The following is a 17571-nucleotide window of genomic DNA, read 5'->3' as shown; positions in this document are numbered from 1 at the left end:
CCCCACTATCCTATGTACATGTTCTTTGATTTGTGAATGTAATTTGTCATAAACTCTTAAAAGTTCACCTCAATGAATATGAGTACATTTGTAGTAAGTTTTAAGTTAATGCTACAAAAACTTCATGGTTAACTTTTAACCACAAACTTTAAACTGAGAATGTACTAATTTCTAAATTTTAAATAAATTTCTACACAGTATTAAAAGTTCATAAAGAACATGTAACTTTTTAAATTCATGTGACCACACCTTCACGGTAAACTTCCTTTACCAAAAATTTTAATCTGATACAGGATGTTCTAATAGATAAAAGAAACCAAAGGCACTTGCCTCTGAATTCGTTTTACCCATAATCTGGTATAAGAAGGTATAATGTTATACAAAAATTTCGTAAGGGTTCCGCGGAACCCAGTGTCTCGCTTACTTTTGCTGTAAGTCGCAGGCGCAACAAAAATGGGGAAAAAATTATTAAAATTTTCTTCTAGATACTATCTTTTGATTGTAAGAAGTTCTGTTCAAGTTTGGTAAAAATCCAAGAAGGTTTATGAATCTAATTAATGCTTTAAAAACTTTAACTGCAGACTGTACGTAATGTTAACTGGAATAAAACTAAGTCAATTTATAACATGTATAAGTAATATACGGATAAACAGGAAATAAATTTTTACAAAATTTCCTTCTAGATACTAGCTTTTGATCATAAACAAGCTTCTGTCCAAGTGTGGTACAAATCCAGGATAGCTTAAGAAAGTTATTAAAATTTGAAAAACTTTAACCACAGAGTGAATGTTATGTTAACTGGCAGAAAAACTAAGTCCATATATGAGTAAAATACGGATAAACAGGATTTTTTTTTTTACAAAATTTTCTTCTGGATACTATCTTGTGATCATAAACAAGCTTCTGTCCAAGTTTGGTTGAAATGCAGGAGAGTTTAAGAAAGTTATTAAAATTTCAAAAACTTTAACCACAGAGTGAATATTTGTGGACGCCTCCGACAACGACGACGACGGAATGTAGGATCGCTATGTCTTGCTTTTGCGACAAAAGTTGCAGGCTCGACAAAAATCAGAGACAATTGCCTTTGACTAACAGACCAGTAAACCACACAGAAAATTTTTCAACTAATTTCAATCTCTAGCTTGAAAACGAGTACATGGACCCGTCCTTTTTTTTTAAAAGGGCATTTGGCTTTATTACGAAGGAAGATTAGTTTAATAATTTTTTAAACAAATCACATATGATTTTTTTTTTAAATAATATAAATAAACAGCAGTTTTTTTCTAAAATCATGAACATTTAATAACAAAGAGTGCACACGCTGAAATGTCTCGCCTGCTTTACTGACTATTGACTTTATGTTGATAGTCCTAAATATAAAGATTCACTACAATTATCACATAAACTTAAAGGGGAATTAACTACAAGATATATAAAATTTGTAAGGGTTCCGCGGAACCCAGTGTCTCGCCTACTTTTGCTGTTAGTCGCAGGCTCAACAAAAATAGGGAAAAATTATAAAAAATTTTCCTCTAGATACTATCTTTTGATTGTAAGAAGTTCTGTTCAAGTTTGGTAAAAATCCAAGAAGGTTAATGATTCTAATAAATGTTTTAAAAACTTTAACTGCAGACTGTACGTAATGTTAACTGGAATAAAACTAAGTCCATTTATAACATGTATAAGTAATATACGGATAAACAGGAAATAAATTTTTACAAAATTTCCTTCTAGATACTAGCTTTTGATCATAAACAAGCTTCTGTCCAAGTGTGGTACAAATCCAGGATAGTTAAGAAAGTTATTAAAATTTTGAAAGCTTTGACCACAGAGTGAATGTAATGTTAACTGGCAAAAAAACTAAGTCCATTTATAAGTAAAATACAGATAAACAGGATTTTTTTTTTGACAAAATTTACTTTTGAATGCTATCTTATGATCACAAACAAGCTTCTGTCCAAGTGTGGTACAAATCCAGGATAGTTTAAGAAAGTTATTAAAATTTGAAAAAATTTTAACCACATAGTGAATGTTATGTTAACTGGCAGAAAAACTAAGTCCAAATATGAGTAAAATACGGATAAACAGGATTTTTTTTTTACAAAATTTACTTCTGGATACTATCTTATGATCATAAACTAGCTTCTGTCCAAGTTTGGTTGAAATGCAGGTTAGTTTAAGAAAGTTATTAAAATTTCAAAAACTTTAACCACAGAGTGAATATTTGTGGACACTGCCGATGCCAACGACGCCGACGGAATGTATGATTGCTATGTCTCGCTTTTGCGACAACTGTGGCATTCGCAACAAAAAAATATAAATTATGATTTTTTTTTGTTCAATCATAATGAAAGTGAAATAGTGAAATGATAATTCGCTTTTAGCAGCCAGTTTGGTTCAATTATGTCAAAATCAGCTAAGAAACATTGCTGAAGAATTTTTCACTGGCAAGTAAATAATTCGACCTCATTGAATCTGTATTCATGTGACCTTCAATTTAACCCCTTAGCTGGAGATGGGTTACGCATAAACTAGGAGTGTTCAGTTATTAAAAGGAAAAGAATGTCAACATTGAAAGTGAAACAAGGGTAAACCATTTGGTTGACTGATTCGATCCACAAAAACTCGTTCTAATACAGGTAAACACGATGATTAACATATTTTTTAAACCTATAATATGAAACCAAACAGACCTAGAAAAATCCAACTGCATGTGTTCGCTATCTATTTATATCTTTATTTATGTTTATCTCAGGTTAAATGTCCGTCGACAGTCTTCAGAGGTCACCTCAATGGTTAATTAGATGTCATCTAGACTAAAATACACACGAAATTCTGATACATATTATCGAGTCCATGCATCATAAATTGTTTTTTTAAGACTTTTTATAATTTGGATACACGTTTTAGTATTTTATAAATCAAATATGAGAATTTGATTCAAATCGGTGAATATGAATTTGACAGCTAATGCCCCTTTAACATGATCAAAGAAAATGAGGTCCAAGCCAGAAATACATGTACACCTTAAAATCATTCCATAACCCAAATATAGTTGACTTATTGCTTATAGTATACAAGAAACAGACCAAACCATGAAAACTTTAAATTGAGGTCAAGGTCAGATGATACCTGCCAGACAGACATGTACACCTTACAATCATTACATTTAAGAAAAACAGACCAAAACACAAAAACTTAACATAAAGCAATGAACTGTAAAAATGAGGTCAAGGTCAAATAAAACCTGCCGGACTGACATGTACATTGTAAAATATTTTCATACACCAAATATAGTTGACCTAATGCATACAGTATTAGAAAAACAGATCAAAACACAAAAACTTAACTTTAACAACTGAACCATGAAAATGAGGTCAAGGTCAGATGACACCTGCCAGTTAGACATGTACACCTTACAATCATCCCATACATCTAATATAGTAGACCTATTGCTTATAGTATCTGAGATATGGACTTGACCACAAAAACTTAACCTTGTTCACTGATCCATGAAATGAGGTCAAAGTCAAGTAAAAACTGTCTGACAGACATGAGGACCTTGCAAGGTTCGCACATACCAAATATAGCTATCCTATTACTCATAATAAGAGAGAAATTAAGAATACTAAAAATCTTAACCTTTTTTTCAAGTAGTCACTGAACCATGAAAATGAGGTCAAGGACAATGAACATGTGACAGACGGAAACATCATAACATAAGGCATCTATGTACAAAGTATAAAGGATGCAGGTCTTCTACCTTCTGCAATATTCAGCTTTTAAGAAGTTTGTTAACACCGCCGCCACCCAAACAGTATCCCTTTGTCTGGCTTTCTGCGACAGAAGTCCCAGGCTCGACAAAAATGAATTATTTCCAAAGAATGTTACATAAATTTATAGTATACTTATGTAAAGAAGATATTCCAAATTTTACAAAAATCCACTTGTGTATTATCTTTTGAAACAATAAAGTTAAGTATGTCTTTCCGAAGAATAAAAATTTCCAAGAAACCCCAATTTTGAGTAAATGTCACAAATTTCGACCCCATTTATCTCTAAAAGTAGCACATGTAGGTATATTTTGAATTACATTTTTGGATTTACAAGGTGAAAAATAGCTTGCTTGCAAATTTTTGTAAAAATATCATCATGCCCTTAATATTAAAAACATACATCAAGACTTCACAAATATATCTACACTGAAAAAACTTCTTAAAACCTTAGTAAACTTGATACTTGTGAATGTAAAGAGGTTATTTATAAACATTATCAATTAGCTGAAGATTTATTTATATTTAAATATTATTTATTCTTAAACTTATTTGGCATCTCACCTTAAATTTTCATCTATGTTTCATAAAGTCTGCATATTTAAGTGATCCTGTTTTACAATTTAAAGACATAAAACAACAGCTTAATAATTTATCATATACTACACTAGTTAACATCTTTAGACATACACAATCAATAACAGACAACATATTGTGGCTTTTGTCAATATATATTTTTGCAATTACTTAAATGAAACTTAAAATAAAAAACACTATTCAATGTGTTACATGTTTTGAGCAAGAGATATATACTTGTAAATATTATAATCCTTTTTACACTTCATAAATCTTACAAAATTATCATATTAGGCAACTTCAAATTAATGTTTTGTTTTTTTCTTAATGCAAGCCAAAATGTGAGATTTTTCTTTTCAGGTAAATGTGAAATCACATGCATGTTAAAGTAGTTTTCTGTTTTTATTAATGAATCTAATTTAAAGAGGGACAAGTTGAGATGACAGATGACAATTTGCTAGTTGACACATGGGTTGACAGTTTAGACTTTTTAACTCTCTTCTCTACAATTCCACACAATCTCATCATTCTGAAGTTTCTTATCTAATCAAATAGTCCTTAGAAAAATCTGAATGCAAATTTATTTGCTGCAACTCATATAAAATCTTCTACTGTTATGAAAAAGATAAAATACTAGATACATTTAATGAAAATGTAATGCGATGACTAAGCTATCATTTGTCTCCAAGACAACATCTATGTACATTTCAGAAATAAGTTCATCAACAGTTTGTAGGTATTCCTATAGGCACTAAATAAGCCCCTTTAATAGCAGACTTGTTCCTGTTCCTGTATTGTTCTAAATCACAGTTATGGACAAACTTAGTAAAGATACATCTTATTCCAGTTAATAATAAAATGCTCCGCTTGGCGCAGTTTGATACGACCACAGAGGTTGAACCCTGAACAGTTGGGGCAAGTATGGACACAACATTCAAGCTTGATACAGCACTGAATTTGGATTGTGATTAAATATTTGACACAGCACTGGTTTCTGACACAGAATGAATGTGGTCTAAGAACTTAAAAATTTTTAATTTACCATTTCAAACAATATAATTATTATTTGCTTTTATAAAAATCAGAAATAACCAATTTAAAATGGGAAATTTTAAAGAAAAAAAAAGGAAAAAAAATCCCCCCCCCCCCCCCCCAAATTTTTTGAACCCCCTTATGATTCATCACCCCCAAACTCAAACCCAGCTTTCCCTTTGTGATATGGAACCTTGTAGTACAATTTCATAAAGATCCATACACTTACACACAAGTTATTGTCCTGAAACTAGAAAAATGCTTGTTTTTTGCCCCTTTTTGGCCCCTAATTCCTAAAATTTTGAGGCAATTACCCCCAAAATCAATCCCAGTCTTCCCTTTGTGGTATGGTACCTTGCAGTACAATTTCAGAGCGATCCATACACTTGAACACAAGTTATTGTCTGGAAACTAGAAAAATGCTTATTTTTGGCCCCTTTTTGGCCCCTTATTCCTAAACATTATGGGCAATTACCCCCAAACTCAATTCCAGCTTTCCCTTTGTGATATGGAACCTTGTAGTACAATTTCAGAAAGATCCATACACTAACACACAAGTTATTGTCATGAAACTAGAAAAATGCTTGTTTTTTGCCCCTTTTTTGGCCCCTAATTCCTAAAATTTTGAGGCAATTACCCCCAAAAATCAATCCCAGCATTCCCTTTGTGATATGGAACCTTGTGGTACAATGTCAGAGAGATCCATACACTAACACACAAGTTATGTCTGGAAGTTACAAAAATGCTTATTTTTGGCCCCTAATTCCTTAACTGTTGGTACCATAACCCCCAAAATCAATCCCAACCTTTCTTTTGTGGTATTGAACCTAATTATAAAATTTCATATAGATCCATTCACTTAAACAAAAGTTAGTGGTGTGAAAACCAATGTGTCTTCGGACGACGCAGACGCCAACATCATACCAATATACGACTGCAAAATTTTTTTGCGGTCGTATAAAAACAAGAGTGCACACGCTGAAATGTCTCGCCTGCTTTACTGACCATTGATTTTATGTTGAAAGTCTTAAGGATAAAGGTTTAACTAAAAGCATTACAGAAACTTATCATTTCTAAAGATCTATGACAAAGAGGTCAAGGTCAGATAAATCGTGCCAGACAGACAAACATATTCGGCTGTTTTCTGCTCTTCAGTCTGGTTGTTGTCTCTTTGACACATTCCCTATTTCCATTCTCAATTTTATATACACCTTGCAATTTTTTATACACCAAATATAGTTGACCTATTGCGTATGCTAATTGAAAAACAGACCAAAACACAAAAAATGAGGTCAAGGTCAGATTATACCTGCCAGACAGACATGTACATCTTACAATCATTCCATACATAAAATTTAGTTGACCTATTGCTTATAGTACTTGAAAAACAGAACAAAACACAAGAACTTAGCATTGACCAATGAACCATGAAAATGAGGTCAAGGTCAGATGAAACCTGCCAGACTGACATGTACCCATTACAATCATTCCATACACCAAATATAGTTTACCTATTGCTTATAGTATATGAGAAATGGACCTAATCACATAACATTTACCTTGATCACTGATCCATGAAATGAGGTCGAGGTCATGTGAACTCTGTCTGACGGACATGTAGACATTGCAAGGAACCCATATACCGAATATCGTTATCTTATTACTCATAATAAGTGAGAAATTCACATGACAAAAAACAAAAAAATTTTTTCAAGCAGTCGCTGAACCATGACAATGAAAATATGGTTGACGGAAACTTCGTAACATAAGGTTTCTGCATACAAGATATGAAGCATTCAGGTCTTCTACCTTCTGAAATATAAAGCTTTATACAAATAGTTTACGCCGCCGCCACCGGATAGTAATACCTATATCTTGCATACTGCGACTTTATCGCATACGAGACAAAAACTGAAATTTTTTCGAGCAGTCACTGAACCATGAAAATGAGGTCAAGGACAATGAACATATGGTTAACGGAAACTTCCTAACATAAGGTATCTGCATACAAAATATGAAGCATCTAGGTATTCTACCTTCGGAAATATAAAGCTTTATACAAATAGTTTATGCCGCCACCGCCAGATAGAAATATCTATTTCTCGCATACTGCGAAATTTGTCGCAGGCGAGACAAAAATTAATAACATTTACCCTTACCTTGATGTTTAAACTCTAGTGTCTATAGAGACATTTCAAATTTCAATGAGCATTCTAATTTTGTTTTTACAGGTAATCATTTAGTCAAGTGTTTTTCGTTACCACAAATTACTAAAAACCTTGACTAAATTTTTAATTTTTCTTATATGAGATTCTGCAAATTAATAGGATGTGTCTTGTTCTATGTAGAACAAAATATATTGTATCCTTAATCAATGTGTTAACCATAGATGATAAAATGTAGGTTTACGTTAACATGCATCATTAATCATATATTACATGATAAACAACTAGGACTCCATATATTTAAATCTTTAAATTATATAAAATAAGTAAATCATATTAATTAAGTAAAACATCTTCGAAAGTGGGACTCAATAACAAATTTAAACTGATAATTAAAAATAGCTTCTTATAAGTCATGTAAGTAGTACACACACATGATGGTTTACAGCTATCTATTTCACCTTAAAAGTTGGATTCTTTTAAAAAGACCAAATAGTTATCGCGCCAAATTGTTACTATACTTTCAAATTTAATCAAAGCATGTGTTCTACCAAATCTACTTTAAAAACATCCTGTTACAGTAATAGAAAATTTCGAATTAGGTAAGATAATAAGATGGAATATAAAAACAAGTTGCTTTCTTTTAAAAAAAGAAAAGCAATACGTGAACCCGAGACCGCTGACTGGTTACCAAATATTTTTTGCTGAATTTATTTTTGCTTTAGAGTTGAAATAATTGACAGTCACTGTTAACAGAAAGAAATATATTGAAAATATGTTATTGTATGTAGATTCTTGCACACAAGTCAATTAAAATCACTGTTCGATTTTAGTTCTAAATAGAAAATTGTATACAGCTACCATTTGAAATTACCTTTCAAGGCTTGACTATTTTAACTATTACTTGGGAGTGAACATAATTTTTTCTCTGTGTTTTATGTACAAAGACCTAATCCTATTGCAATTCTCAATTTCTGCAAACCGGATTTCTTAAACAAATTGCACAGACCTATCAAGATATAGAGTTCAGCACTCAGTTTGCTGTATATATTATCTGGATGCGTTTCTTTTATCTTTCATATCTTCATATTTTGTTTCCTGGATGCTTTAATTTATTCTTATACTCATTGAATCTGTCTGTACTCATGGAAGAGATGGTATAGAGAAATTGAAAGTCCAATTTCCATGTGAAGTGTAACTCTGTGACACAAATTATGAGAAGATGTCGTATTTTGTTCTTGAGAGTAACACACCAGCTTCATTAGGACCTCCTATTTACTGACAATTATTTTGGTCTGATTTTAAGGATTTCCTTAAGTAACTTAAATCATTTCAAAAATTTGACAGGAAAACTTAGTTTTGATAAATATCTTGTTTTCATAAGTCTTGTCAATACCCGAACCCAAAAGAACCAATTTATGTAAAAAGTTATATTTGGAAAAAATCAATAAACTCATCATGGACACGTGGTCAGGATTAAAGTTTTGTACGCCAGATGCGCATTTCGACTATAAAAGACTCATCAGTTACGCTCGAAACAAAAAAGTAAAAAAAAAAGGCCAAATATAGAACAAAGTTAAGGAACATTGAGGACCCAAAAGTCTGAAAGTTTTGCAAAATACAGCTAAGGTAATCTATTCCTCGGGTTAGCATTTTGAAAATTTCAAAGTTTATAATAGGACAGTCACTCAAAAAGAAAGAAAAAGATTAGAAAAAAAACAACGATGTCAGAGTACCTCAATGATGAGCATGCTTCAAAATCACATGTCAAGCTCTTACTGTCGTGTTCTAGATTTAGATAAGAAAGGCAAAAAATTACCTACCACAAGTGAAATCAATGTTTACGCATGCATGAGAAATAGTAAATGACAAGCATAGGCACTGATATTATGGATACGAATATGCATTTGCATCATCACGTATATCTATTCTAGGTTCAAATCTAATGTTAGTTGAATTCGGACGTCAAACTGCCTACCTCAAGTGGTTTGACTCTGGATTCATTGCCATTTGATCCCATTTTGTTGTGTCGTGTGAACATGGTGTAATAATAACAGTAATATTATGTAAATAAACGGCAAGACGTTTGTAGGGTAGCTGGTCAACACAATGCATACAATTTTCAAAATCGCACAATCATTGCAAAGATTAAAATGCTTTATCGTAGGGTTGAACTATTAAAAACAAAACAAAATAATCAAAATTTAATTAACAAACATTCCTAGCCTTTAATAAATCTTTTCCACAAATTTAAAATATACTTTCAATAAACATAAACCTCAAGTATTTACTAATGGCAATTTTTTTTATCAAACCAATTTCTTCTTTAAGTCTAACTTTCTATTTTATATCTATATAAGATATAGCAGACTTATAAAACCACACGTAAAATTAGTAACTTATATGTTGTAATTATGATTATTGTTAAAGATCAGTTACGTTTTTTGTGAAATGCAAGGATTCGAAATTCTTGTGAATTATAACCATGCAAATATTTTGCTCATTCCCTACAGTTTAAACATTAGATACTAATTTATTTGTGTTCATTCATGATAATTTGTACTCATATGTTGCATATGATTTTCATAAATGTATTCACTGTAAAAACCCGTGTGGGATGATAATATAACATTATCAATTATATTCTATTAATTATAAATTTAGTTTCAGTTTAAACTTAAATGATTTTAATGAATATTTCCTTGGTCTTTCAATGAAAATAACTATTTTGGACAGAATATCATTTTGTTTAATTATCTTACTGTTTTCCGACCTAAGATGAATATTGTTTACAGTAATATCGTTTTGTTAATTTTCTACTTGCTTTCCAACATTTGCTCAGGCTATGATGGAATTACAAATATGACATGTTAAACGTTCAGAAATAATCAAGTTTTTTCTGGGACATAATTTAATGTCAGTATATTATTCCCATGTTTATTGTCACAATGCACAATATCACGTTGTATAAATACTACACAAACAACGTGTACAGGGACCGTCTCAAAACATAAATTATATAATTGCAATATCATTATACTTCATATTTAATACTTTCAAATAAAAACACATATGTTCTGTCAAAGGCAAATAGGTTGGAATATATAAATGGCTTTCTTACTTCAATCTATTCTTGAATTTTTTACTTTCTGATCTTTAAATGAACTTTAATTTGATTGTTGAAATATATATACAATGTCACGTGGCAACATATCAATAGAGGGACCGTATCAAAGACATAGATAACTACCTGTATAAATGATCAAAAATTTTTCGAGACATTCTGAGAATCTTGTTTCCAAGGATTTCGAATGGCCCATAGAAGCTTCCAAAACTCACCAATATATAAGTGTGAACCCGCAATTAACGTAAATTAAAAGAGAGAATTTAAAACATTAAACATGAGAATCAAGAAAACTAATTTTAGTGATTGTTTTTTAAGCCTTACTGTACATTTGTTTCTCTGTCTTTGTTTCGTGAAATGATGCAGACGCTATTTCACATTTTGCAACTGGTCATGTGACTCTCATGTGTTCAAATCCATGTCATATTTTATAATTATGAGGCATCAAAGTTATAATGTTGTAAAGCACAGAAAGAGATGCAGTAACACTCCTGGAAACAGTTCAGTGATTTTAGAAACAGCCAGCAGAATAGGATTTCGGAAGACAAAGTGGAGGACGCATAAACAAGGCACTGCTAAGAGAAAGTGACTTAAATATTACTCTGAATCCTCAGAACAAAGAAAGCATAAGGCCGTACGGTGACCTATAGTTGTTAATTTTCTGTGTCATTTGGTCTCTTGTGGAGAGTTGTCTCATTGGCAATCATACCACATCTTCTTTTTTATATATAAGAGCTGAACTTACAACAATGTAGGTCATAATTTAAATCTGCAGACAAAATATCTAATGACAGTCTGCTCTACCATGGATGAATTGGTTTGTAATTATTTTTAAGGACTGCTTTTGTCATTATAATTCATATTTAATTATTTTTATAATTTTAATTTTGTAATATTATAAACTTACCTGTCATAATTATGTTTGCGATCCACAACGATGATATCATAGGGTGACACGTTTTAAACCTGAAACAGACAATAATATTTCTCAGCAAAAAAAATTTAGCAACTCATAGATTTGAGATACTTTTATTCATGTGAAACTTATTGAACAGTTTGATAAAAAATTCGTAAGGGTTCCGCGGAAACCAGTGTCTCGCCTACTTTTGCTGTTAGTCGCAGGCTCAACAAAAATGGGGAAAAAATTATTAAAAATTTTCCTCTAGATACATTTTTTTACTATCTTTTGATTGTAAGAAGTTCTGTTCAAGTTTGGTAAAAATCCAAGAAGGTTTATGAATCAAAAAAATGTTTTAAAAACTTTAACTGCAGACTGTACGTAATGTTAACTGGAATAAAACTAAGTCCATTTATAAGTAATATACGGAAAAACAGGAAATAAATTTTTACAAACTTTCCTTCTAGATACTAGCTTTTGATCATAAACAAGCTTCTGTCCAAGTTTGGTACCAAACCAGGATAGTTTAAGAAAGTTATTAAAATTTTCAAAGCTTTAACCACAGAGTGAATGTAATGTTAACCGGCAGAAAAACTAAGTCCATATATGAGTAAAATACGGATAAACAGGATTTTTTTTTTTACAAAATTTTCTTCTGGATACTATCTTATGATTATAAACAATCTTCTGTACAAGTTTGGTACAAATCTAGGATATTTTAAGAAAGTTATTAAAATTTGAAAAACTTTAACCACAGAGTGAATGTAATGTTAACTGGCAGAAAAACTCAGTCCATTTACGAGTAAAATACGGATAAACAGGATTTTTTTTTTTACAAAATTTACTTCTGGATACTTTCTTATGATCATAAACAAGCTTCTGTCCAAGTTTGGTTGAAATGAAGGATAGATGAAGAAAGTTATTATAATTTCAAAAAACTTTAACCACAGAGTGAATATTTGTGGCTACCGCCGCCGACACTGTACGACGACGGAATGTAGGATCGCTATGTCTCGTTTTTGCGACAAAAGTCGCAGACTCGACAAAAAGGAAAACATCTTTTAATAAATTTCATGCATCCAAAGCACTTTTCTGGATTTATCATCATCAGGAAAAATATTTGAAAGCCAAGGATGTATAAGAACTGAAACATTGAAGAGCTATATGACTAAAAATTCGTAAGGGTTCCCCGGAACCCAGTGTCTCGCCTACTTTTGCTGTTAATCGCAGGCTCAACAAAAATGAGATGAGGAAAAAGTTAAATAAAAATATTCCTCTGGATACAATTTTTTTATTGTAAGAAGCTTCTGTCCAAGTTTGGTAAAAATCCAGGATAGTTTATGAATCTAATAAATGTTTTAAACAAGAGTGCACACGCTGAAATGTCTCGCCTTCTTTACTAATCATTGATATTATGTTGATAGTCCTAAATATAAAGCTTTATTACAACTGTCACATAAACTTAACATTAACCAAGTAAACTAAACTTTAACCAATGAACCATGAAAATGAGGTCAAGGTCAGATGACACCTGCCAGCTAGACATGTAAACCTTACAATCATTCCATACACCAAATATAGTAGACCTATTGCATACAGTATAAGAAAAACAGACCAAAACACAATAACTTAACTATAACCACTGAACCATGAAAATGAGGTCAAGGTCAAATAAAACCTTCATGACTGACATATAGATCATAAAATATTTCCATACACCAAATATAGTTGAACTATTGCATATAGTATTAGAAAAAAAGACCAAAACTCAAAAACTTAACTTTGACCACTGAACCATGAAAATGAGGTCAAGGTCAGATGACACCTGCCAGCTAGACATGTAAACCTTACAATCATTCCATACACCAAATATAGTAGACCTATTGCATACAGTATAAGAAAAACAGACCAAAACACAAAAACTTAACTATAACCACTGAACCATGAAAATGAGGTCAAGGTCAGATGACACCTGCCAGTTGGACATATACACCTTACAGTCCTTCCATACACCGAATATACTAGACCTATTGCTTATAGTATCTGAGATATGGACTTGACCACCAAAACTTAACCTTGTTCACTGATCCATGGAATGAGGTCGAGGTCAGGTGAAAACTGTCTGACGGGCATGAGGACCTTGCAAGGTACGCACATACCAAATATAGTTATCCTATTACTTATAATAAGAGAGAATTTAACATTACAAAAAATCTTAACTTTTTTTTCAAGTAGTCACTGAACCATGAAAATGAGGTCAAGGACATTGGACATGTGACTGACGGAAACTTCGTAACATGAGGCATCCATATACAAAGTATGAAGCATCCAGCTCTTCCACCTTCTAAAATATAAATGCTTTTAAGAAGTTAGCTAACGCCGCCGCCGACGGATCACTATCCCTATGTCATGTATGTCGAGCTTTCTGCGACAATCGTCTCAGGCTCGACAAATATTTAACTGCAGACTGTATCTAATGTTAACTGAAAGAAAAACTAATTAGATATAGGAAGATGTGGTATGAGTGCCAATGAGACAACTCTCCATCCAAGTAACAATTTATAAAAGTAAACCATTAGAGGTCAAGGTACGGCCTTCAACACGGAGCCTTGGCTCACACCGAACAGCAAGCTATAAAGGGCCCCAAAAATTACTAGTGTTAAACCATTCAAACGGGAAAACCAACGGTCTAATCTATATAAAAACGAGAAACGAGAAACACATATGAACTACATAAACAGACAACAACTACTGTACATCAGATTCCTGACTTAGGACAGGTGCAAACATTTGCAGCGGGATTTATTAGTCCATTTATAAGTAAAATATGGATAAACAAGTACAAAATGTTTATAAAAATTTCCTTCTAGATACTAGCTTTTGATCATAAACAAACTTCTGTCCATGTTTGGTACAAATCCAGGATAGTTTAAGAAAGTTATTAAAATTTTAAAAACTTTAACCACAGAGTGAATATAATGTTTCCTGGCAGAAAAACTAAGTCAATTTATAAGTAAAATAAGTAAGACAGGAATTTTTTTTTTTTAAATTTACTTCTGGATACTATCTTATGATCATAAACAAGCCTCTGTCCAAGTTTGGTACAAATCCAGGATAGTTTGAGAAAGTTATTAAAATTTGAAAAACTTTAACCACAGAGTGAATGTAATGTTTCCTGGCAGAAAAACTAAGTCCATTTATAAGTAAAATACGGAAAAACAGGATTTTTTTTTTTACAAAATTTACTTCTGGATACTATCTAATGATCATAAACAAGCTTCTGTCCAAGTTTGGTAGAAATCCAGGATAGTTTAAGAAAGTTATTAAAATTTCAAAAACTTTAACCACAGAGTGAATATTTGTGGAAGCCGCTGCCGCCGACGCCAACGAAATGTAGGATTGCTATGTCTCGCTTTTTCGACAAAAGTCGAAGGCTCGACAAAAAGGATCTAAAATATTAGACAAATCTATCTAAGGTCAACTTTGCCTGAAGGAATTGAAACCTTAGTTCATAGCAATTTCTAAAGGAAAAATATTAGTGCACATTTAAAAGTTAATATACACATTCTTAAACTTGCCCTAACCACACCAAGGTACAAGGTATTCAGAAAATAAAGACAAATTTTACATTTTTAAAACGAGTTACCATGGCACATAAACATAATATTATCAATGATACATGAAAATGAGGGTCATATTCAGATAAACCCTGCCAGACAGACATGAACACCTTACAATCATTTCATACGCCAAATATAGTTGACATAATGGACATATTGGTTAGAGTATCTTAAAAACAGACATAACCAGGAAAACTTAATATTAACTGTGAAACTGAGGTCAAGGTCAGATGATACATGCCAGACAGACATGTACACCTTACAATAATTCAATGCACCAAATATAGTTGACCCATTGCTTATAGTATCTAAGAAACAGACTTAAACAGGAAAACTAAACTAAACCTTGATCAATGAACCATGAACCATGATAATGAGGTCAAGGTCAGCTGACCATGCCAGACAGACATGTACAAATTACAAACGTTCAATACAGTGAATGTATTTGACCTAGTACTTATAGTATCTTAAAAAAGACCAAACTACTGAAGCTTAAAATTGACCAATGAACCAAGAAAATAAGGTCAAATACAGAAACTACCGGCCAGACAGATATGTAAAAATTACCTCATTTCATACACCAAATATATAAGACCTATTACAGTATTTGAATCAAAGCGCGAAAGCGCTGTAAAGGCAGTTAATTACAGGTTGTGTGTATTTTTAGTCCAGTTATATCATTATCTTGCATAGTACATTGTACTTATCAGAGGTGGCTTTCAGTATTTAAGATTTAGAGTTCTCTAATGATATTGAACAAGTTTTATGAATGTCATATTCTGAGCACTATATGAAGGCGATTGTTCTCACTTGTTTATGAACTAGTGCATTATGTCCAGTTTGTACCTTTTTTATCTATGTTTATAGTCAAATACTGTTTAAAATAGTTTGGCATTTTCTTTTAAGTAATAAGTAAATGTTATCAACTGTATTTTATTCAACTTTGCAAATGTGGTTTGTTACTGGTAAGTACATTGTATGGATGATAGTTGTTTCATTGGCAATCATAACACATCTCCTTATTTATATAATGATCTATATTCAACGACCTCAGGTACAAAAAAAATGTATGTAACTAAACTATGATGGGAAACCTTTGACTTCTTTCTTTAATATAAACTTTTGATTTGGTACCATAGAACTATGTAGAATAAATGTACATTGCAACATGTCAACTCTTGCAATGACAATACTTTTTTTAGAAACTATAACTCCAAGCAAAATTATATTTCCAAGTATAAAGTAATTTATGAATGAAACAAGAGTGCACACGCTGAAATGTCTCGCCTTCTTTACTAATCATTGATATTATGTTGATAGTCCTAAATATAAAGCTTTATTACAACTGTCACATAAACTTAACATTAACCAAGTAAACTAAACATTGACCAATGAACCAAGAAAATGAGGTCAAGGTCAGATGAACCATGCTAGGCAGGCATGTACAGCTAACAATTCTTCCATACAACAAATATAGTTGACCTATTGCTTATAGTTTAAGAAAAACAGACCAAAACACAAAAACTTAAAACTGAGCAATGAACCTTGAATATGAGGTCAAGGTAAAAAAAAACCTGCGTGACTGACATATAGATCATAAAATATTTCCATACACCAAATATAGTTGAACTATTGCATATAGTATTAGAAAAAAAGACAAAACTCAAAAACTTAACTTTGACCACTGAACCGTGAAAATGAGGTCAAGGTCAGATGACACCTGCCAGCTAGACATGTACACCTTACAATCATTCCATACACCATGTACACCAAATATAGTAGACCTATTGCATACAGTATAAGAAAAACAGACCAAAACACAAAAACTTAACTATAACCACTGAACCATGAAAATGAGGTCAAGATCAGATGACACCTGCCAGTTGGACATGTACACCTTACAGTCCTTCCATACACCGAATACTAGACCTATTGCTTATAGTATCTGAGATATGGACTTGACCACCAAAACTTAACCTTGTTCACTGATCCATGAAATGAGGTCGAGGTCAAGTGAAAACTGTCTGACGGGCATGAGGACCTTGCAAGGTATGCACATACCAAATATAGTTATCCTATTACTTATAATAAGAGAGAATTCAACATTACAAAAAATCTTAACTTTTTTTTCAAGTAGTCACTGAACCATGAAAATGAGGTCAAGGACATTGGACATGTGACTGACAGAAACTTCGTAACATGAGGCATCCATATACAAATTATGAAGCATCCAGACCTTCCACCTTCTAAAATATAAAGCTTTTAAGAAGTTAGCTAACGCCGCCGCCGGATCACTATCCCTATGTCGAGCTTTCTGCGACAAAAGTCGCAGGCTCGACAAAAAGGAGTTCTTAATTAAGTAATAGACTGATTCGCTGAGCGC

The 17571-nt window shown here is 32.1% G+C and overlaps 1 protein-coding gene and 1 long non-coding RNA gene across 15 annotated transcripts in view; both read right to left on the bottom strand.

Moving 5' to 3' along the window:
• The window catches only part of LOC127701593 (uncharacterized), a 50228-nt gene extending 32685 nt beyond the window's left edge, over positions 1-17543 (bottom strand). The window contains exons 1-2 of the long non-coding RNA XR_007982115.1: positions 17432-17543; positions 13596-13909 (exon numbers count right to left, since the gene is read on the bottom strand). This is a non-coding gene — a long non-coding RNA (uncharacterized LOC127701593). The remainder of the gene's footprint in view (positions 1-13595; positions 13910-17431) is intronic.
• LOC127701543 (uncharacterized) overlaps positions 1-17571 on the bottom strand; it is a 70604-nt gene that overhangs the window by 32189 nt on the left and 20844 nt on the right. For all 14 annotated transcript variants that reach the window (XM_052205438.1, XM_052205446.1, XM_052205449.1 and 11 more), the window contains exon 2: positions 11578-11636. The gene's annotated coding sequence lies outside the window, so the exon portion shown is untranslated. The remainder of the gene's footprint in view (positions 1-11577; positions 11637-17571) is intronic.

The sequence above is a fragment of the Mytilus californianus genome, unplaced genomic scaffold (genome assembly GCF_021869535.1).
Source record: "Mytilus californianus isolate M0D057914Y unplaced genomic scaffold, xbMytCali1.0.p SCAF_5, whole genome shotgun sequence".
Taxonomy (NCBI): domain Eukaryota; kingdom Metazoa; phylum Mollusca; class Bivalvia; order Mytilida; family Mytilidae; genus Mytilus; species Mytilus californianus.
Note: the sequence above shows the minus strand (reverse complement) of the source record. Positions and strands in the feature narration are given on the sequence as shown.